Source organism: Perognathus longimembris, chromosome 12, assembly GCF_023159225.1.
Source record: "Perognathus longimembris pacificus isolate PPM17 chromosome 12, ASM2315922v1, whole genome shotgun sequence".
Lineage (NCBI taxonomy): Eukaryota > Metazoa > Chordata > Mammalia > Rodentia > Heteromyidae > Perognathus > Perognathus longimembris.
Genome location: NC_063172.1, coordinates 12,501 through 23,787, shown reverse-complemented (window position 1 = coordinate 23,787; position 11,287 = coordinate 12,501). Strand labels below are relative to the sequence as shown.

The 11,287-nt window shown below is 42.6% G+C and overlaps 1 long non-coding RNA gene across 1 annotated transcript; it reads left to right on the top strand.

The window, feature by feature from the left end:
- The first annotated feature begins 6,477 nt into the window (after positions 1-6,477).
- On the top strand, positions 6,478-10,119 carry LOC125360767. Its single transcript, XR_007212804.1, has 3 exons — positions 6,478-6,516; positions 7,228-7,233; positions 10,010-10,119. It is a non-coding gene; the product is annotated as an uncharacterized LOC125360767 (long non-coding RNA).
- The last annotated feature ends 1,168 nt before the right edge of the window (positions 10,120-11,287 follow it).

The window sequence follows — 11,287 nt, the reverse complement described above, 5'->3', positions numbered from 1 at the left end:
AGACATGTTTGCGGTACATGTTACTATCGATGTTTCCAAACCCATGTGTTTTATAATGTGTGCCAGGCCTCTCCAATGGCATTCATCAGTTGTGGGGTTGTTTGATCAGAGTCCTTGCTCTACCACGCTTGATTGTGTGCTCCCGTTGTGCCTAACTTTGTGTGATAATGGAGACTTGAATAAATGGTCAGCTGTGCTTTCACTGTGTTCATGCACCTGCTCTGCCTACACAGAGGGTATGGGTGGGGAATCGAGTGCTTTGTCTCTCTGTGTGTAAACTTGGACACCCCTTAAGCATGTTTGACAAAACAATGCCAACTACCTCCAGGGATGCAGAACATTGTTTGGTAAGTTGGAATGGTTTGGGGTAGGGCTTTACTTTAAGGAATTGGGTTGTTAGATGTCTGGGGTTAGAGGTGGGGGTTTGAGGGCTTATGGCAGTTTTCAGGATTGGTATGATTGAGGGTTCAGGTATAGGGTTGTCGATGTTCAGGATAGGGTTAAGGCGACGTCAAGGATACTTGGTTTGAATTATAATTTTTAGTTATGCTGCAGAAAAGTAGACTACATCCCCACAGTATGTCACATAATTACACGTTACATAATCACATCGCGTCATCACATCAACACCATCACTTCACATCATCAGATCCCATCACATCACCAGATCACTTCACATCATCACGGCACATCATCACTACACATCACATCATTCCCCTTTTCACTTGAAAACTGCCTCTCTCCTCTCTGCTTCTTCCTTTCCTCTCCCTCTCCTCCCCGTCCTCCGCCTCCATTCGTCCTCCTCCTCCCCTCACATCCATCTTTTATATTTTTTCTCATTCTTTTCTTTTTCCTCCAGATATTGTATTTCTATATAAGACCAGGCCGGTTTTGAACTCTGAATCTTCCAGCCTCAGCCTATCAACGGTGGAGCTTACGTGAATTTGCCACCCTAGCTGTCTCAATTTTATGATCTAAAAGGTTCTGAAAAGGCGCTTTTTTATTTCTGCTTTAGTAGCAAGAGATTTACTTGTAGAGTAAAATAGAATTTGATTTCATTCCCCTTTTCATTTGAAAACTTTGCTCTCTCCTCACCACCTCCACCCTTGCTTCCTTCACCCTTGCCTCCTCCAGTTTCTCATCTCCGCTCCTTGTCTTCTCTGTTTTCTGCAGACATTTTATGTTTCTGATACATGTTAGCATTCATGATTCCAAATGCATGTGGTTTAGAATGTGTGCCAGGCCACTCTGATGGTCTTCAGGTGTTGTGTGGTTGTTTGATCATAGTCCTTGCCTTGTTGTGCTTTATGGTGTGCTCTGGCTGTGTGTAACTTTGGGTGCCAATGGCGATTTGGAAAAGTGGTCAGCTGTGCTTTCACTGTGTTCATGCACCTTCTATGCCCACACACGTGAGGGTATGGGTAGGGGATGGAGTGCTGTGTATCTCTGTGTGTAATGTTGGACACACCTAAAGCATGTGTGACAAAAGAAGGCCACCTACCTCCAAGGATGCAGAGCACTGTCTGGTAAGTCATGGAGTGGGTTGGGTTGGGCTTTATTTTTAGGAATTGGGTTGTTAGGTGTCTGTGGTTAGAGGTAAGTTATGCTGCAGAAAAACAGATCATAGCATCCCATCCCATCACCACATCATGACACATCCTCAAAGCACATCACATCCTCAGATCACGCCACATCATCACATCACATCACATCACATCACATCACATCACATCACATCACATCACGCCAACCTTACCTGAATGTGCTACCCTATCTGGCTCAATGTTTTTGGACGTAAAAGTTCTTGAAATAACACTTTTTTTTACTCCTGTTTTAGTATCTAGAGACACCTGAAGAATAAAATCGAATGGGATTTCAGTACCCTTTTTCATATGAAAACTTTGTCTCCTTTTCCTCCCCTCCTCCTCCCTCTTCCGCTATTCCTCCTTTTCCTTCTCTTCTTCTTCCCCTTACTGTCACTGTTCCTCCCTCCCTTACCCCCTCCTCCTCTTATCTGTTTCTTTTTTCTGCAGACATTGTATTTTTATTTCTACATTTGACCCGGCCGGTTGTGAACTCTCAATCTTCCTGCCTCAGCCTACCAACTGTGGGGTTTCCCTGAATGTGCCACCCTACCTGGTTCAATTTCATGATCTAAAATTTAGTTCTAGAAATGGCAGTTTTTTAGTTTTGTTTTTGTAGCAAGAGACTTACCTGTATAATAAAATAGAATGGGATTTCATCCCCCTTTTTATTTGAAAACTTTATTCTCTCTTCTCCGCTCCTGTCCTTTTGTCCTCTGCCCTCCCCTCCGCCCTTCCTCTCCTCTTCACTGTTTTCTCTCTTGTCTGTTTTCTCACTTCTCTCTTTTCTCCAGACATTTTATGTTTGAGGTACATGTTTATTCATGATTCCAAACCTGTATAGTTTAGAATGTGTCTTGTGCCACTCCGATGGCCTTCAGCATTTGTGGGTTTGTTTGAAAACATTCTTTGCTCTACCATGCTTTATTGTGTGTTTCTGCTGTATCTAACTTGGGTGACAATGGAGACTTGAGTAAATGGTCAGCTGTGCTTTCACTGTGTTCATGCGCCTGTTCTGCACACATGTGAGGGTATGGGTGGGGGGGTCGAGTGCTGTATATGTCTGTGTTTAAATTTGGACAACCTTTAAGCATGCTTGAGTAAAGGAGGCCACCTACCTCCAAGCATGCAGAACGCTGCTAAGCAATGGCGTGGGTTGGGCTTTACTTTTAAGTTATTGTTTTTTTAGGTGTCTGTGGTTAAGAGTTCTTAGAGCTACTGATTTCAGGGTTGTTATGATTGAGTTTAGGGTTTTGGTGTATGGTTGTCGATGTTAAGGATAGGGTTAAGTTGGGTGTTGTTTAGGATACTCAGGGTTTGAATTACAATTAAGTTTTTAGTTATGCTGCTGAAAGATATATCACATCATACCATAAGTCAGCACATAATGTCACATTATCACATCACATCACCCCAACCTTATCTGAATGTACCACCCTACCTGGCTCAATTTTATGATTGAAAAGTTCTTGAAAAGGCACTTTTTTAGTTCTGTTTCAGTAGCTACAGACTTACCTGTAGAATAAAACAGAATGGGATTTCATTTGAAAACTTTATTCTCTCTTCTTGTCCTCCTCTCCTCTTTTTTTGTCCTCTCCTCTCCCCTCTCCTTGTGTTTTCTCTTCTCGGTTTTCTCCAGACATTTTATGTTTGAGGTACATGTTAGTATTCATAATTCTAAACCTATGGTTTAGAATATGTCAGGCCACTCCGATTGCCTTCAGCTGTTGTGGGGTTGCTTCATCAGGGTGCTTGACCTACCATGCTGAATTGTGTGCTCTAGCTGCACCTAACTTTGGGTGACAGTGGAGACCTGAGTAAATTGTCAGCTGTGCTTTTACTGTGTTCATGCTCCTGCTTTGCCTACAAACGTGAGGGTATGGGTGGGGGATCAAGTGCTGTGTATCTCTGTGTGTAAATTTGGACACACCTTAAGCATGCTTGACAAAAGAAGGCCACCTACCACCAAGGATGCAGAACACTGTTAAGTCCCGGAGTGGGTGGGGGTTGGGCTTTTCTGTAAGGAATTGGGTTGCTAGGTGTCTGGGGTTAGAGGTAGTGGTTTCAGGTCTTAGGGTTACTCTTTTTAGGATTGGTATGATTGAGATTAGGGTTCAGGTGTAGGGCTGTCGATGTTAAGGATAGTGTTTAGTTTGGGTGTTAAGGATACTCGTGAATTACAATTTTTATTCTTGCTGCAGTAAAGTAGATTACATATTAACGTCACATCACATCATCACCTCATTTCACATCCTCCAATCATCGCACAACACATCATTTCTTATCATACCTTGTCATATCATAACATCTCACACCCTCACATTACGTCATATCATACCACATCTTATCACATCATCATTTCACATCACATGACATCACGTCACACCATCACTTCCTTTCCACAGAAGACGTCACATCATCACATCGCATCACCAAGCCACATGACATCACATAACATCGTCATATAAAGTCATGACTTAACATCACACTATCACATCACATCCTCAAATCATGTCACAACACATCACGTCACAATATAATACGCCACGTCATCATAACACACCATCATATCTTGTCACATCACATCACATCACACCATCAGTTCAGGTCACATCATATCCTCTATCATCATAATACATCACATCATTCCCCTTGTCACTTGAAAATTGCCTCAGTCCTCTCTGCTCCCTCCTCCCCTTCCCTGCTCTCCCATTCCGCTCCCTTCCTCTCCCCGTCTCCTCTCTCTCCTCTTTCCCCCTCCTCCCCTCTCCCCCTTCTCCATTCCTCCTCTTCCTCCTCTCCAATCCTTTTTCTATCTTCTCTCCTTATTTTCTTTTTCCTCCATACAATGCATTTCTACATTAGACCAGGGGGCGTTCTGTACTGTCAATCTTCGTGCCTCTTCCTACCAACTGTGGAGCCTACCTGAATTTGTCACCCTACCTGGATCAAAGTATGATTTAAAAGTTCTTGAAAAGGCACTTTTTTCATTGTTTCAGTAGCAAGAAACTTACCTATGGATTAAAATAGAATGTGGTTTCATTCCCATTTTCCTTTGGAAACTATTCTCTCCTCTCCTCCTTCGACTCCTTTTTATCTTCCTCCTCCCCGCTCCTTCTCTTCTCTTTTCTCCAGATGTTTTATGCTTGTGGTACATGTTTGCATTCATGATTCTATGTTCGTGTGGTTCATCATGTGTGTCAGGCCAATCCGATGGCCATCACCAGTTGTGGAGTTGTGGGGGTTGTTGATCAGAGTCTTTGACGTACCATGCCTGATGGTGTGCTCCTGCTGTGCCTAACGTTGGGTGACAATGGAGACTTGAAAAAATGGTCAGCTGTGCTTTCACTGTGTTCAAGCAATTGCTCTGCATACACATGGTAGGGTATGGGTGGGGGATTGAGTGCTATGTATCTGTGTTTAAACTTGGAAACCCCTTAAGGATATTTGACAAAACAAGGCCACCTACCTCCAAGGATGCAGAACACTGGTAAGCAATGGAGTGGGTTGGGCTTTAGTTTAAGTACTTGGGTTAGTGTCTGGGGTTAGAGGTAACGGTTGGCATTCTTAGGACTACTTTTTTCAGGGTTGGTATGATTGATATTAGTGTTTAGGTGTAGGATTGTCAATATTAAGGATAGGGTTACGGTTTGGTGTTGTTAAGGATACTCAGGTGAGAATTACAATTAAGTTTTTGGTTATGATTCAGAAAGATCATATCATCCCATCAACTGACCACATAACATCATCATATCACCTCACATCCTCAGATCACGCCACATTGTCATATCACGTCAACCTTACCTGAATGTGTTGCCCTACTTGGTTTAATTTTATGACCTACAATTTACTTCTGGAAAAGGCACTTCTTTAGTTCTGTTTTAGTAGCAAGAGACATATAGAATAAAATAGTATGGAATTTCATGCCCCTTTTCATTTGGAAACTTTATTCTCTCTTCTCCTTCTCTTCTGTCCTTTTATCCTATCCTCCCTTACCAAACTGTATGGTTCACAATGTTCGTAAGGCCATTTCGATGGCCTTCAGCTGTTGTGGGGTTGCTTGATCAGAGTCCTTTACTTATTGTGTTTGATGTTGTGCTCCCGCTGTACCTAACTTTGGCTGACAATGGAGATTTCAGTAAATGGCCAGCTGTGCTTTCACTGTGTTCATGTACCTGCTATGCCCACACATGTGAGGGTATGGGTGGGGGATCAAGTGCTTTGTATCTCTGTGTGTAATATTGGACACTCCTTAAGCATGCTTGAGAGAAGAAGGCCACCTATGTCCAGGGATACAGAATACTGTCTAGTAAGTCATGGAGTGGGTTGGGGTTTTCAGGGTTGTTATGATTGAGATTAGGGTTCAGGTATGGGGTTGTCGATGTTTAGGATAGGGTTTAGGTTGGGTGTTATTAAGGATACTCGGTGGAATTACAAGTTTTAGTTATGCTGCAGAGAATTAGATTACATCCTCACATCACATCATCACATCACCACATCAATGCATCACCTCCCAACACAATATCACATCACATAATTACATATGTCACATAATCACACCACATTATCACATCACACCATCACTTCACATAACCAGATCATGTAACATCATCAAGTCATGTCACCAATTCACAGGACTCCATCACATCATGACATCACATCATTACAAGTTACATTTTTACAACACATCCTTACATCACGTGACATCATGAGAACACATCACATTCCCTTTTCACTTTAAAACTGCCTCTTTCCTATGAGTTCCTTACTGCCCCTACTTCCCCTGCTCTCCCATTCCCCTTTCTTCATCTACCCTTCTTCTCCCCCTCTTCAGTCTCTCCTCCTCCTACCCCTCCCTTCCCATCCTTCTCTTTTCTGTCTTTTCTCTTTTCTTTTTCCTCCAGACATTATATTTCTACATTAGACCAGGCCTGTCAATCTTCCTGCCTCAGCCTACCAACTCTGGGGCTTACCTGAATTTGCCAACTTGCCTGGGTCAATTTTATTATCTAAAAGGTCCTGAAATGGCGCTTTTTTAGTTGTTTCAGTACCAAGACTTAACCGGAAGAATGAAATAGAATGGGATTTCATTCCCCATTTCATTTGAAAACTTTATTCTCTCCTCTCCACTCTGCTGCCGTTCCCTCCTCATCTGCCCCCACCCCCTTCACCCCTACCTCCTCCCCTTCCTCCGCTCCCCTCCTTCTCTTGTCTTGTTTTCTCCAGACCTTTTATGTTTGAGTTACATGTTACCACTCATGGTATAGTGTGTGAAGCCACTCCGATGGCTTTCAGCTGTTGTGAGGTTGTTTGATCCGAGTCCTTGATCTACTATATGTGATGGTGTTTTCCTGCTGCGCGTAAGTTTGGGTGATAATGGAGACTTGAATAAGCGGTATGCTTTGTTTTCACTGTGTTCATGCACCTGCTGTGCATACACATGTGGGGGTATGGGTGGGGGATCGAGTGCTGTGTGTCTGTGTGTAAATTTGACACCCCTTAAGCATGTTTGACAAAACAAGGCCACTTCCCTCCAGAATGCAGAACACTGGTAAGCAATGGAGTGGGTTGGGCTTTCGGAATTGTGTTGTTAGGTGGCTGTGGTGTTCTTAGGAGTATTGTTTTCAGGTTTGGTATGATTGAGATTAGGGTTCAGGTGTAGGATTGTCAGTATTAAGTATTGTGTTAAGGTTGGGTGTTGTTAAGGATACCCAGGGTGTGAATTACAATTTTTATTCATGCTGCAGAATATTAGATTACATCCTCATACATGTCACATCACATCATTTCACATCCTCCATCACATCAAGACATCATTTCTTATCTTTTTCATGTCACATTACTTCACATACTCCCATTACATCATATCGTTCCACATCATCCCCACACATCATATCACATCACATCACATCACACCATCACATCACGTCAACAAGCCACAGGACTCCCTCACATCATGTGACATCACATCACATCTTCATATAAAGTCACATCTTCACATCACACTATCACAACGTGAAATCATGTCACATCACATCACATCTCAATCCACACTTCACATCGTCACATCACACCATCATATCTTGTCATATAATATCACACCATCCCACAGGTCATCATAATCATTCCACATCATCACAATCACAATACATCACATCATTCCCATTGTGACTTGAAAAATGCCTCTGTCCTCCCTGCTCCCTCGTCCCCTCCCCTGCTCTCCCATTCCCCTCACTTCCTCTCCCCATCTCCTGTCCCTCCTCTTCCCCCTTCTCCTCCTCCTTCGTTATCCTCTTCCTCCTCCATTCATCCTCTTCCTTCTATTGTTCCATCTTTCTCTTTTCTACCTTTTTCTTTTATTTTTCCTCTAGGCATTGTATTTCTACATTAGATCCAGGGGGGTTCTCTACTTTGAATCTTCCTGCCTCTGCCTACCAACTGTGGAGCTTACCTGAATTTGCCACCCTATCTGGCTCAAATTATGATTTAAAAGTTCTTAAAAAGGCATTTTTTTAGTTCTGTTTCAGTAGTAAGAGACTTACCTATAGAATGTGATTTAATTCCCATTTTCATTTGGTAACTGTTTCCTCTCCACCTCTGACTCCTTTTCCTCTTCCTCAACTCAGCTCCTTCTCTATTGTCCACATGTTTTATGCTTGTGGTACATGTTTGCATTCATGATTCTAAGTCCGTGTGGTTTGAATGTGTGTCAGGCCAATCTGATGGCCATCAACATTTGTGTAGTTGTGGTGGTTGTTGATCACTGTCCTTGACGTACCATGCCTGATGGTGTGCTCCTGCTGCGCCTAACTTTGGGTGACAATGGTGACTTGAGAAAAATGTTCAGTTGTGCATTCACTGTGTTCATGCCCCTGTTCTTCATACAAATGTTAGGGTATGGGTGGGGCATCGAGTGCTATGTAACTGTGTGTAAACTTGGAAACCCCTTAAGCATGTTTGACAAAGCAAGGCCATCTACTTCCAAGGATGCAGAAGTGGGTTGGGTTTTAGTTTAAGTACTTGGGTTGTTAGGTGTCTGTGGTTAGAGGTAACGGAGTTTTTAGGCATACTGTTTTCAGGGTTGGTATGATTGAGATTAGGGTTCAGGTGTAGGGTTGTTGATATTAAGGATATGGTTAAGGTTTGATGTTGTTAAGGATACTCAGGAGTGAATTACAATTAAGTTTTTGGTTATGCTGCAGAAAGATCACATCATCCCGTCACCTGTCCACATAACATCCTCATATCACATCATATCCTCAGATCACAGCACATCATCACATCATGCCAACTGTACCTAAATGTGCTACCCTACTTGGTTCAATTTTATGATCAAAAATTTAGTTCTTGAAAAGGCGCTCGTTTAGTTCTGTTTTAGTAGCAAGAGACCTATAGAATAGTGGGATTTCATGCCCCTTTTCATTTGAAAACTTTATTCTCTCTCCTTTTCTTTCTCCTCCTGTCCTTTTCTCCTATCCTCCCTTCCCCGTCTCCTCTCCTCTACTCTCTTTTGTCCAGACATTTTACGTTTGAGGTACATGTTAGTATTCACGAGTCCAAACAGAATGGTTCACAATGTTTGTCAGGCCACTTTGATGGCCTTCAGCTGCTGTGGGGTTGCTTGATTAGAGTGCTTGACTTACCGTGTCTGATTTTGTGCTCCCGCTGTACCTAACTTTGGCTGACAATGGAGATTTCAGTAAATTGTCAGGTGTGCTTTCACTGTGTTCATGTACCAGCTATGCCCACAGATGTGAGGGTATTGGTGGGGGCTCAAGTGCTTTGTATCTCTGTGTGTAAACTTGGACACTCCTTAAGCATGCTTGAGAGAAGAAGGCCACCTACCTCCAGTGGTGCAGAACACTAGTAAGTCATGGAGTAGGTCGGGGTTTTCAGGTTTGTTATGATTGAGATTAGGGTTCAGGTATGGGGTTGTCGATGTTTAGGATAGGGTTTAGGTTGGGTGTTATTAAGGATACTCGGTGGAATTACCAGTTTTAGTTATGATGCAGAAAATTATATTACATCCTCACATCACATCACATCACCTCAACGCATCGCCTCACAACACATCATCACGTCACATTAGAACATATTACATATATCACATAATCACATCACACCATCACTTCACATAACCAGATCATGTAACATCAAGTCATGTTACCAACTCTCAGGAGTCCATCACATCACATCGTATGAAGTCACATCTTCACACCACATACTTACATCACGTGACATCAGAACACATCACATTCCCTTTTTCACTTGAAAACTGCCTCTTATCAGCTTCTTCCCTACCTGCCCTGCTCTCCCATTCCCGTCCCTTCCTCTACCCCTCTCCTCCTCCTCCCCCTCCCTTCTTATCCTTTTCTGTCTTCTTTCTTTTTTTCCCCTCTAGACATTGTATTTCTACAGTAGACCAGACCTCTCAATCTTCCTGCCTCAGCCTACCAACTCTGGGGCTTACCTGAATTTGCCACTTTTCTTGGCTCAATTTTCTTACCTAAAAGTTCCTGAAAAGGCAGTTTTTTAGTTCTGTTTCAGTACCAAGACTTACCTGTAGAATGAGACAGAATGGGATTTCATTTGAAAAGTTTATTCTCTCCTGTTCTCTCTGCCGCCGCTCCTCCCTTATCTGCCCCTGACCTCTTCACCCCCGCCTCCTCCACTTCCTCCCCTCTTTCTCTTGTCTCTTCTCCAGACATTTTATGTTTGAGTTACATGTTAGAGTTCATGGTTTAGAGTGTGTGAATCCACTCCGATTTCCCTCAGCTGTTGTTAGGTTGTTTGATCTGAGTCCTTGACCTACAATATCTGATGGTGTGTTCCCGCTGCGCTTAAGTTTGGGTGATAATGGAGACTTGAATAAACGGTCATCTGTGTTTTCACTGTGTTCATGCACCTGCTCTGCACACAAATGTGAGGGTATGGGTGGGGGTCGAGTGCTGTGTGTCTGTGTAAACTTGTGCACACCTTAAGCATGTTTGACAAAATAAGGCCACCTTCCTCCAGGATGCAGAACACTGGTAAGTAATGGAGTGGGTTGGGCTTTAGTTTAAGGAATTGTGTTGTTAGGTGTCTGGGGTGTTCTTAGGACTACTGTTTTCAGGTTTGTTATGATTGAGATTAGGGTTCAGGTGTAGGATTGTCAATATTAAGAATAGGGTTAAGGTTGGCTGTTAAGAATACTCAGGGTACAATTAAGGATATAATTCCTGTTAATGCTGCAGAATGTTAGATTACATCGTCATATCATGTCACATTATCACATTTCACAACCTCCATCACATCAACACGACAACATGGAATGGGTTTGGTTGTGCTTTAGGTTAACGAATTGGGTTGTTAGGTCTCTGTGGTTAGAGGTCAGGATTTCTGTTCTTAGGGCTACTTTTTTCAGTGTTGGTATGATTGTGATTATGGTTCAGGTATGGGGTTGTCGATATTAAGGCTATGGTTAAGGTGTTAAGGATACTTGGTGTGAATTACAATTTTTATGCTTCAGAAAATGAGATTACATCCTCACTTCACATCATCACATCGCATCATTGCATTACATTACATCACATCCTCACATAATTATAGTTGTTACATCATCACATCACATATCACTATCATTTCATATCACCAGATCACTTTACGTCACAAATTATGTCACATCATCACATCATGTCAGCAACTCATAGGATTCCATCATATCA